Raw genomic sequence first — 11,623 nt, 5'->3', positions numbered from 1 at the left:
ACTACTACTACACAAGTTAAGATCAAGTCCTTGAAAAGTGAGATCTTAACTGGCAGGAAATCGATAAGATGCAAACAATTTTTGTTCATTGGAAAAGATAGCTTCTAAGGGTTATGATTTTATTGCCTGTGTGTGTTAGTCACTCAGCCGTGTTGGACTCTTTGAGGCCCCATGGACTGTAGCCCACCAGGCTCCTTTGTCCTTGGAATTCTCCAGGCAAAAATACTGGAGTGGGTTGCCATTTCCTTCTCCAGGGGATCTTCCTAACCCAGGGATTAAACCCAGGTCTCCTGCACTGCTGGCAAATTCTTTACTGTCTGAGCTACCGGGGAAGCCCACAAAGGGGACACTGTGGCTGCATGGGCCAGGAAGCAAACCTGGGTCTCCTGCGTGGCAGGCGAGAATTCTACCACTGAACCACCCATGCACCCAAGTGCCACGCACCTTATTGCCTATAGCACGTTGTAATATGCCCAGTTTTGGATCTAAAATAGCAGTCTTATATCAACATTCTTCCTTTTACTTACCACATATAAATCAGTTTCTTTTATGTTCCTTTGACTCAACTTTATTACCCTGCTAGCACCCTTACTAATGAATAGGCTCATGATGTATGTTTGTGAGAGCTGTGTCATTTACCTTCTGGAAATTACAATGTGAAACTACCTTAGAGAAAAGGGGTTAAAGGGTCCTGGATGAGCAACAACCAAACAGTCTTAGGGGTTTAGGGAAGATTTCTCAGATCATCTAAAGTTAGACCTGAAAAGTGAAGGGTAGATGAGGCAAAGATGGAAGAGGGTGGTGTACTAGGGTGAAGGAAATAGCTTATGTCAAACCTGGGGATGAGACACCTGCATCAACAGGTCATAAGCCCAAGAGCATGAGTGGTGAGAGGCAAGGCTGGGCGGGGCAGGTAGAAAGCAAGAGCAAAATCATGGCTGGACTTCAGTGCATGTCAAGGAGCTTGGTCTTTATGTAGAGGGCATTGGGAAGTCACTAAGGAATTTTTAAACAGGGAGAAGACATGACTGGATTTGGCTCCTGGGTTCACTGTTTCATAACCCAGGTGGAAATCTCATTTACCCATATAATAATTACACCTTGCTGAGGTTCCTTATAAAATTCCTCTACAATTCTGCTTCACTCCAGTTTCTACAATTAGAAGATATATTAATGAATAAATTCATGGAGAGATTTATATATATATATATGATGGAACGCCCAAGAATGGATATTTACCATTTATAATGGTTTCTTTCTCTATTCTGGTCTAGAGTAAAAATAGAAAAAGCAGATGTGCAAAAAAGCAAGGCTGACATATTTCAAAATACAACTCAAAGTAATGGGCAAATCAGAGCCAAAGGAGGAGACTCCAGAGACCAGCTATTAGATGCAATTGCTTTGGTCAGAAAGGTTTCTGCTTCTTTCAAGTTTCCTTGGCCAGATGTTTCCATTTCAGAGAATAAATTATAAAGCAGTTAAGCACTTTTAGCACAAGGGAACATTTATCTTGTTATGATGCAGTTTTTTGAGGACTTTTCAGCAATCATAGCACTTTTGTTTCTTGTTTCATTTCATCCTCAGAGGAGCCTATGAGGCAGACAGGATGAATGCTACCATGCCCATTTCACAGATGGAGAAACCAAGGCCCAGAAAGGTAGTAATTTGCCTACCTGCAAAGTAGGCAAGGTAGACTCGAAGAATGGAAAAAGGATAATCTTGTTACCAGTGCTCTGAATGACCATGAAAGTTATACTTATTACATATGAAATAAATGCAATGACAACTGCATTCACTTCCCATGCTGGTGACATTATGCTAAAAATCTTTCAAGCTAGGCTTCAGCAGTAATTGAATTGAGAACTTCCAGATGCACAAACTCGGTTTAGAAAAGGCAGACAAACCAAAGATCAAATCACCAACATCATTGGATCACAGAGAAAGCAAGGGAATTCCAGAAAAACACTTCCTTCTGTTTCATTGACTACGTTAAAGCCTTTGACTGTGCACACCATAACGAACTGTAGAAACCTCTTAGAGAGACAGGAATACTAGACCATCTTACCAGTCTCCTGAGAAACCTGTATACAGGTCAAGAAGCAACAGTTAGAACTTTATATGGAACAACTGACTGGTTCAAAATTGAGAAAGGAGTATGACAGGCTGTATTTGTCACCCTGTCTATTTAACTTACATGCGGAGCACATCATGCAACATGCTGGGCTGGATTAATTACAAGCTGGAATCAAGATTGCCAGGAGAAATATCAACAACCTCAGATATGCAGATGATACCACTCTAATGGCAGAAAATGAAAATGAATTAAAGAGCCTCTTGATGGGGGTTAAAGAAGAGAGGGAAAAAGCCAGCTTACAACTCAATATTTAAAAAACTAAAAAAAAAAAAAATAAAAAAACTAAGATCATGGCACCTGGATCCCATCACTTCATGGCAAATAGAAGGGGAAAAGGCAGAAGCAGTGACAGATTTCCTCTTCCTGGGCTCTAAAATCACTGTGGATGGTGACTGCAGTCATGAAGTTAGAAGATGATTGCTTCTTGGCAGGAAAGCTATGACAAACCTAGACAGGACATTAAAAAGCAAAGACATCATTTTGCGGCAAATATCTGTATAGTCAAGGCTATGGTCTTTCCAGTAGTCATATATGGATATGAGAGTTGGAACATAAGGAAGCAGAGTACCAAAGAACTGATGCTTTGGAACTGTGGTGCTGGAGAAAGACTCTTGAGAGTCCCTTGGACTACAAGGAGGTCAAACCAGTCAGTCCTAAAGGAAATCAACCCTGAATACTCTTTGGAAGGACTGATGCTGAAGGTGAAGCTCCAGTACTTTGGCCACCTGATGCAAAGAGCCGACTCATTGGAAAAGGCCCTGAAACTGGGAAAGATTGAAGGCAGAAGAAGAAGAGGGTGACAGAGGATGAGAAGGTAGGATGGCATCACTGTTTCAATGGACATGATCTTGGGCAAACTCTGGGAGATGGTGAGGGACAGGAAGGCCTGGTGTGCTGCAGTCCATGGGGTCACAAAGAGTTTGGACACAACTTGGTGACTGAAAAGCAACAAAAAAATGCAATGAAGGAACAATTCTGTTCTTTCTCCTTTACTATGTATTAAATGCATGAGTACACATCTATGTGTTTTTTCACTTGTTTGTTACTGTTATTAAATTATAAGTTCCATCAGGGCAGTTTTCTATTGCTCTATGACAAACAGCCCTAAAACTCAATGGCTTGAAACCAGCAAGTTGTTGTTTTTCATGATTCTGTGAGTCAGAGATTTGGGCAGGGCTCAGCTGGTTGGGTCTTTTGTTCCATATCCAGGCTCCACTACTTACAAGCTGTGTGATCTTGGGTAAGTTATTTACCCTCTTGGTGCTTCAGTGTCCTCACTTATAAGAAGCTTACAAGTGATAATCACTTCTGAGGACTGTGATGTGCCTTAAAATACAAGTGAGATAACATGAATAAAGGGTATAGAACAGGTTCAGCAACTTATTAATAATTTTATTATTTATCATAAATAATTATTTTTGTTATTAGGTTTGTGTCTGTATTTGCATACTGCCCACTACAGTATGTGGCTCTTTCTCTCGGCCCACACTGAGTCTTCCAGTCTTTCTCTTCATCTCTCTGAACACTTCTATTCCATCTGTAACCACAGTCCCTCAGCAAGCCACAACTATGCCATGTCATTTGGAGTGCGTGTCAGTGGGCTCAGGCATTTGGAGAGACACAAATAACAGTGGATGTCACTCCATGTCATTATTTCCTCTCACAGATGCTTGGGTAACTTGTACAGCCTCTCACCTACTCCTACTTCCCATGGCCAGCTTCCTGGAGCTGCTTCCAGGAGGCAAACGTGGTTGTGTGGTTGGCTATTGGTTAGAACCTTAGTGGCGCTACCTCAAAAAGTCTGTGTCGTAGATGGCTCCGTCCATTGCCTAGGAAACAAGCTGTGTTCTGGAAGTTAGTCTGGCTCCTTGGTGAGTAGGCTGCCTGCAGTCCTGAAATACAAAATCTTCAGCTCTTCACTGGTATTCTATCTTTCAGGACTCCAAGGGTACCCGGGCATTCTGGATTAGGTACTGAAGTCAAGATGAATGAGGCTGGCTTCAAATTATAGCTTTGGCTTGGATTCTGTCTGCCTGGATTTATCAGATTCTATGTGAGAGTTGAACTGTGAGGAAAGCTGAGCCCTGAAAAATTGATGCTTTTGAACTATGGTGTTGGAGAAGACTCTTGAGAGTCCCTTGGACTGCAAGGAGATTTAACCAGTCCATCCTAAAGGAGATCAGTCCTGGGTGTTCATTGGAAGGACTGATGCTGAAGCTGAAATTCCAATACTTTGGCTACCTCATGCAAAGAGTTGACTCATTGGAAAAGTCCCTGATGCTGGGAGGGATTGGGGGCAGGAGGAGAAGGGGATGACCGAGGATGAGATGGCTGGTTGGCATCACCGACTCAATGGACATGAGTTAGAGTAAACTCCGGGAGTTGGGGATGAACAGGGAGGCCTGGCGTGCTGCGATTCATGGGGTCGCAGAGAGTTGGACACGACTGAGTGACTGAACTGAACTGAACTGATAGCCCATATGTCAGACAAAGTCTCTGTCAGTCATTTGTTGCTGATTTCTTTCATCCAGATTATAAAGAGCTGTGAGGTTTGATCAATCCATTATTTGACTTACAGTAAGTTATTTTCTTGACTTACTATAAGTCAAATAATTGACTTATTTGATAATTTCCTTAACCTACCATAAGTCAAACAATTGATGCTTTTGAATTGTGGTGCTGGAGAAGACTCCTGAGAGATCATTGTACAGCAAGGGGACAAACCAGCCCATCCTAAAGGACATGAACCCTGAATATTCATTGGAAGGACTGATGCTGAAGCTGAAGCTCCAGTCTTTAGCCACCTGATGCAAAGAGCTGACTCACTGGAAAAGATCCTGATGCTGGAAAAGACTGAGGGCAAAAGGAAGGGCAGGGGATGTGATGGTGAGATTACATCACTGACTCAATGGACATGAGTTTGAGCAAATTCTGGAAGGTAGTAAAGGACAGGGAAGCCTGGCCTGCTACAGTTCATGAGGTCACAAAGAGTTGGACACAGCTTAACAACTGAACAACAAGTTATTTCCTAACTGTCAAGATTGCCGTATTCACCAGGGTGAAACTCCCTAATAGGATGTTAATAGACCATATATGGATGATCAGGTTGGGCACTGCACAAGCATGCCCAGCCAAGTGGGCTAGTGTGAGCTGAAATCTAACCCATGCTCAGCTTACCAACCCATGCATCCTGGCTTGGACTGAAACAGTATCATTTTCTAAGTTGCCAAAAACTGTGATACTTGGTAGGATATGTTGAAGGATTTACCCTGTACAGGATGCAGAAAATCATGTTGGCTGTTCAGAGCAGATGTGTAGCATGCCTATTTTCAAGAGGAGACATTTGGTATAAAATAGCTGCATTCAGAGCTACAGAGACTTCTTTCCACCTTTCAACCTCACTGCCAGTGCACACCTAAAGTTCAAGTCTGTTTCCATTCTCCACCGTGGATACTTCCTGGAAGGGCTTGGGATCAGGATTAGCATCTATCTGGTTTAAAAAATGCAAGCCAGTGTCACTGTCCATGTCCTTCACCAGGAACTGAGGTGAAGTGTCCTGATGTCACTCACAGGAGCAAGGCAGTTCAAATTCCCAGTGCTGTTCTTCCAGAAACATGGCTGTTCAGGCGAATGGATAATGGAGTGAGCCCTGCCTCTGCAGTCTGTGGTCTCCTCCTTTTTTCAGAGTTTGAAATTCATTCATTTATTCAAGAGGTACTTACTGAGGGAGGCAGTTCAGTCTGGCATCATGCAACCTGAGTTCAAATACAAGCAAGTTATTTAACTTTTCTGTGCCTCAGTTTCTTCATCTGTAAGACAGCAGTAATGATGATCCTCCCTCAAATGGTTGTTTTGATGATTAAATGAGTTAATTTGTATAATCTATGCCTGACACAGTACAGGCCCTTAATAGAAGTTCCCTCCTGTTTATGCAGCATCTGTAATGTGACAGGCTCTGGGCAATGCTGAAAGGGATCTAGGCAGCCAGGCAGTGCACTCCAGGCCTTCTGCAAGTTTACTGTCTAGTAGGGACCATAAGGGGGCTTCCCAGGTGGTACTAGTGGTAAAGATCCACCTGCCAGTGCAGGTAGACATAAGAGATGCAGGTTTGATTCCTAGGTCAGGAAGATCCCCTGGAGGAGGGCACAGCAACCCACTTCAGTGTTCTTGCCTGGAGAATCCCTTGGACAGAGGAGCCTGGTGGGCTATGGTCCACAGGATCACAAAGAGTCAGATATGACTCAAGTGTCATAAGTCAGATATGACTTAGTATGCACGCACACACACACAGGGACCATGAGACAGGTAACTCCATCACATATTATGGGGCAGTGTACCAAAGCTTTTCAAATTTTAGAAGAAGCACCTGCATTAGCCATTAGGGAAATGCACATCAAAGCAAAAATGAGACACCATTTCATACTCACTAGGATGATTAGAATTTTAAAAGGCAGGTAAGGATGTGGTGAGGTTGAGAAGAAATCTGAACCCTCATTCTTTGCAGGTGAGAATGTAAATGTTGGCAGCTACTGTAGAAAACAGCCTGACAGTTTCTCAGAAAGTTAGGCATAAAATTACCCTGTGACTTAGAAATTACGTTCCTAGATGCAAAACCAGGAGAAATGAAGATGCAGCTCCACTCAAAAACTTGTATCTGCATGTCGATAGTAATATCATTTATAGTAGGCAACACCATATGTGGTACGATGACTCAAATATTCATTAACTGATGAGTGGGAAAATAAAATATGATATATCCACACCATGGAACATTGTTCAGGCATAAAAAGAAATGAAGTATTGATGCACACTACAACATCAAAGAATCTTAAAAACATTAAGTGAAAGAAGTTGATCACAGAGGACCACATATTGTATGACTGCATTAACATGAAATGTCCAGTATAGGTCAGTTTATAGAAACAGAAATAGACCAGTGACTATCACCAGTGACTGTCACACTTGGGACAGGGGAGTGGGAATTGGGGAGTGGCTGCTAAAGTATATGGGGTTTCTTTGGGGGATAATAAAAGTGTTTTAGAATTGATTGTGGTAATGGTTGCATATACTAAAGGCCATTGAACTGTGTACTTTAAATGGGTGAATTTGATGGCACATGCCTTATATATCAGTAAATTTTTAAAAGAGAAGTACCTGAAGTGTTTGTTTAAAATGCATGTTTTTTGAAGTCAGTAAGCCTGACTTCTCCAGCTCTGTTTTTCTGTCTCAAGATTGCTTTGGCTATTCAGGGTCTTGTGTGGTACAACACAAATTTTAAGATTTTTTTGGTTTTATATCTGCAAAAAATGCCATTGATAATTTGATAGGGATTAAGGCTACAGTAAACAAAACAGTATGGTACTGGCATAAAGACAGACTTATGGATCAATGGAACAGGATAGAAAGCCTAGAAATAAACTCACATACCTGTGGTCAATTAATCTGTGATAAGGGAGGCAAGAGTATACGTTGGAGGAAAGACAGTCTCTTTAGTAAGTGCTGCTGAAAAGGGGACAGCCACATGTAAAAGAAGGAAATTAGAGCATTCTCTAACACCATAAACAAAAATAAACTCAAAATCGATTAAAGACTAAAAGGTAAGACCGGATGCTATAAAATTCTTAGAACTCTGACATAAATCTTAGCAATGTCTTTTTGGATATAGCAACAACAACAAAAATAAATGGGACATAATTAAAAGCTTTTTTTCATTTCAAAGGAAATAATAAAAAAAAAAATGAAAAGACAACCCACAGAATTGGAGAGAATATTTGCAAATGATGTAACTGACAAGGGATTAAACTCTAAAATATATAAACAGCTTATGCAGCTCAATTAAAAAAAAACTAAAAAAAAAAAATGGGTAGAAGATCTAAATTTCTCCAAAGAAGACATACAGATGGCCAAAGAACACAAGAAAAGATGCTTACTGTTGCTAATTATTAGAAAACTGCAAATCAAAACTACAGTAAGCTCTCACTTCATACAAATCAGAATAGCCATCATCAAAAAATCTATAAACAATAAATGCATCAGTTCTGGAGTGGGTATGGAGAAAAGGGAATGTTTCTACACTGTTGGTGAGAATATAAATTGGTATAGTCACTATGGAGAACAGTGTGGAGATTCCTTAAGAAACTAAAAATAGAGCTACTGTGTGATCCAACAGCCCCATTCCTGGGCATATATTGAGAGAAAACCATAATTTGAAAAGATACATGCAGCCCAATGTTCACTGCAGCACTGTTTACAATAGCCAAGCCATGGAAGAAACCTAAATGTCCATCAACAGATGAATGGATAAAGAATATGTACAATGGAATATTACTTAGCCATAAAAAGAATAATGCCATTTGTAGCAACATGGACGGACCTAGAGATTATCATACTAAGTGAAGTCAAACACAGAAAGATAAACATCATGATATCACTTATATGTGGATTCTTAAAAAATGATACAAATGATATATGAACAAATGAACTTATTTACAAAACAGAGGCACAGACTTAGCAAACAAACTTATGGGTTACCAAAGGGGAGAGGTGGAAGAGAGGGATAAATTAGGAGGCTGGGATTAACATATACACACCTCTCTATATAAAAGTAGATAATCAACAAGGGCCTATTGTATAGCACATAGAACTCTACTCAATACTCTGTAATAACCTATATATGAAAAGAATCTGAAAACGAATAGACATATGAATATGTATAAGTGAATCAATTTGTTGTATACCTGAAACTAACATAAAGTGTAAATCAACTATATTCCAGCATAAAAACATTTTTATTGCACATTTTCTGTACCCTCTTCTTAAGATTTTGATTCAAGTTTGGGGTGAGTTTATATAATAAGCTTTATTTTTCTAGTCTTCTGTTATACTGGCAGTTGAGATGAACAGCTTGGCTAGGGTAAATCATGAACAGCTTCCTGGATGAGGTTGTACTTGGAGTGGACCATACAGGTTAAGGTTAATGCAGGGAGAAAAACTTTGCAGGAATAGAAAACAGAACAAATCATATTCACAGGTCAAAGTGTCTGGTAGAATTTGAGCTGGTGTTTCCCCAAGTCTGAATCTTGTTGAGGGACGGAACTGGGTGAAAGAAGAACATTCATGGTCTTACCGAATGACTCATTTTCCTTCTTTGACCCTCTGAGCTTCTGCTATCAAGGTATTTTTAGACAGTTCACACAACCCAATAAGCCAGGGCAGGAAAATGTCAGGGAGAAGATGGAGGGGGACAAGGCAGGTGAGTGACAGCAGTTCCTGGCAGTCTCTTCTCTTAGAACTGAGCTCTGTAATAGCTTCTGTGTTGGAAACTATCATTATGTGAGTTAGAAATGGGCCAAAAGGTAGCTATTAACAATCCACTGAAGGTCTTACTTTAATGTCCAAGGGGGCTCTTCGGAGCTGGCTCTTTCTGCATGCCCTACAGAAGTCTTTTATGTGGCTCACTCTTTCCATGACCCTCAGGATCAATAGTTTTCCAGAAAGGGCAAAATATCAGATACTCAAACAGTCTTCCTAGGGAGGTAGGTAAGGGGAAAGGTGATCTGAAGATGTATATTTAGTAAATAGCAGGTGGAACCAATGAAATCCATGAGCGTCACGGGGTGAGGAAGGGAGAGAGGCAGGAGAGTGGGAGTCAGAAAAGCTTCGAGAAAGAGAAGAAATATAATATCCAAATCTAACTTTGAAGGGTGAAATGAAATCCTCACCAGATTAATATCAGCTACAAGGTTGAAGCAACTTTGAGATATAAAGACTTGTATTCTTTCCTGCATTCCTTGGTAACCAGTGGTTCTCTGGAACCGAGGTAACCAAATTGTCCTGGATTGTTTGGGACTTTCCTGGTTTTCAAATTGAAAGTTTCATGTCCCAGGAATCCTCTCAGTCCCAGCAAACTGGACAAGTTGCTTGCTCTGATGGTAATATGAGCATCCCATCCTCTGTGCCTCAGAAGAGAGATGGTACAGTAGAACATGGAGAACAAAAGAGCCAGTTCTTGGCCTCCCTAGCATAGACCTCGGTATGAGGCAAGATGGGTATGAGACTGTATGATCATGTACAAAGGGCAAAGCTTCCAGCCCAGTCTAGATACAGGTTCTGAGACGGCGCCGGACAGGGTTAGGACCAGATATAAGGCACAGATCCTAGACCAGTGTTGTCAATAGAACTTTCTAGGATGATAGCAGTGTTCTATAATAAACACTGTGTTCTTCACTGTGGTAGCCATCAGCCACATATGGTTACTGAGCACTGAAGATGTGGTTAGTATTGCTAACCTGGCATATGTTACCCAGTTTAAATTTGAATGATCACATGTGGCTAGTGGCTACTGCACTGCACACCTTGGTCTTAGATATGGCTGGGCCCTTTCCCCTGAACAGAGTCTCGGGAGCAAGGGAGTCGTTGAAGCTGAATGATGGATCCTCTGGATAAGACTGGGAAACCGAGAGCAGAGTGGATCTGAGCCTCATCGCTGGGAGTGGGAAGACTTCGAACATCCCTAAGCCAATAAGACACGAGAGCAGAAGGTGTATCTGTGCAATGTGTCAAGACAGACAGGTCCAAGGCAACCCCAAGGGGTTTCTGGGGTCCCAGGATGCTGTGGGCAATATATGGCCATGGCACCCAGCATGGTGGAGCAATCCAGACATGACTCAGGGACTTGGCAGAACTGCAGGTGCTTGGTAGCTGGGAAGAAGCAACAACATAGAAGGAGAGATGCCTACCATCTAGATCTGCCATCTCGAGCCCACATCAGCTCCTTGGAACTTCCTCAGAGCCCAGGGAGGAGCCATGAATCGACTGAGATGAAGTCTCCATCATTTTCAGAAGGAAAGGGAGATTTAACACAGACATTAGGTTCAGATACAGGAAAATAAAGTAAAACTTCTTGCACAACTGAATATATAGACTGAGGCTTATACCCTCTACACTCTCATATCCTTATGTTTCCTCTTGCATGGTGCTGTGCCAAGTATGTGACAAGCATTTACATAAGTCTACAACAGTCTAGAAAGAAGTACTGTTATTACCTGCATTTTACAAATGAGGCAGCTGAAGCCCAGAAAGTTCTTGTAACTTTCTTATAGACACCCAAGGCTCATAAATGTTGTGGTCAAGATTCCATCCTAGGTTTGTTGTCCTTTCAAAACATTTAACCTCTATCCAGGTTGGAATCGGTTTATCTACTTCAAATCCCATTTTCTTTTAGAAACAATGCCCTTCTTATCTCAGAGAAGACTTACTCACTTTAAACACATGTTTTGAGTAGAGATTGCCAATCAGGATAACTTACCACCCGGGCCAGATGAGGAAGAAGTAATGACATGGATTCAAATCCCATTTTGTTTCCTTTTGGGTACACAGTGACTCCTTATTTTGCAGGCTCTGTTGCAGTTACATGGACCATGTGAATGAGTTGTGGCCAAGGAAGTGTGTGAATGTGGGAGGATGTGACGTGTCTTTCACTCAGGAGAC

At 41.4% G+C, this 11,623-nt stretch overlaps 1 non-coding gene across 1 annotated transcript; it reads right to left on the bottom strand.

Annotated features, from left to right (window-relative positions):
* Positions 1-356: 356 nt before the first annotated feature.
* On the bottom strand, positions 357-427 carry TRNAG-GCC. The gene has a single exon. It is a non-coding gene; the product is annotated as a tRNA-Gly (tRNA).
* Between the last annotated feature and the right edge of the window lie 11,196 nt (positions 428-11,623).

Source organism: Cervus elaphus, chromosome 3, assembly GCF_910594005.1.
Source record: "Cervus elaphus chromosome 3, mCerEla1.1, whole genome shotgun sequence".
Classification (NCBI taxonomy): Eukaryota; Metazoa; Chordata; class Mammalia; order Artiodactyla; family Cervidae; genus Cervus; species Cervus elaphus.
Note: the sequence above shows the minus strand (reverse complement) of the source record. Positions and strands in the feature narration are given on the sequence as shown.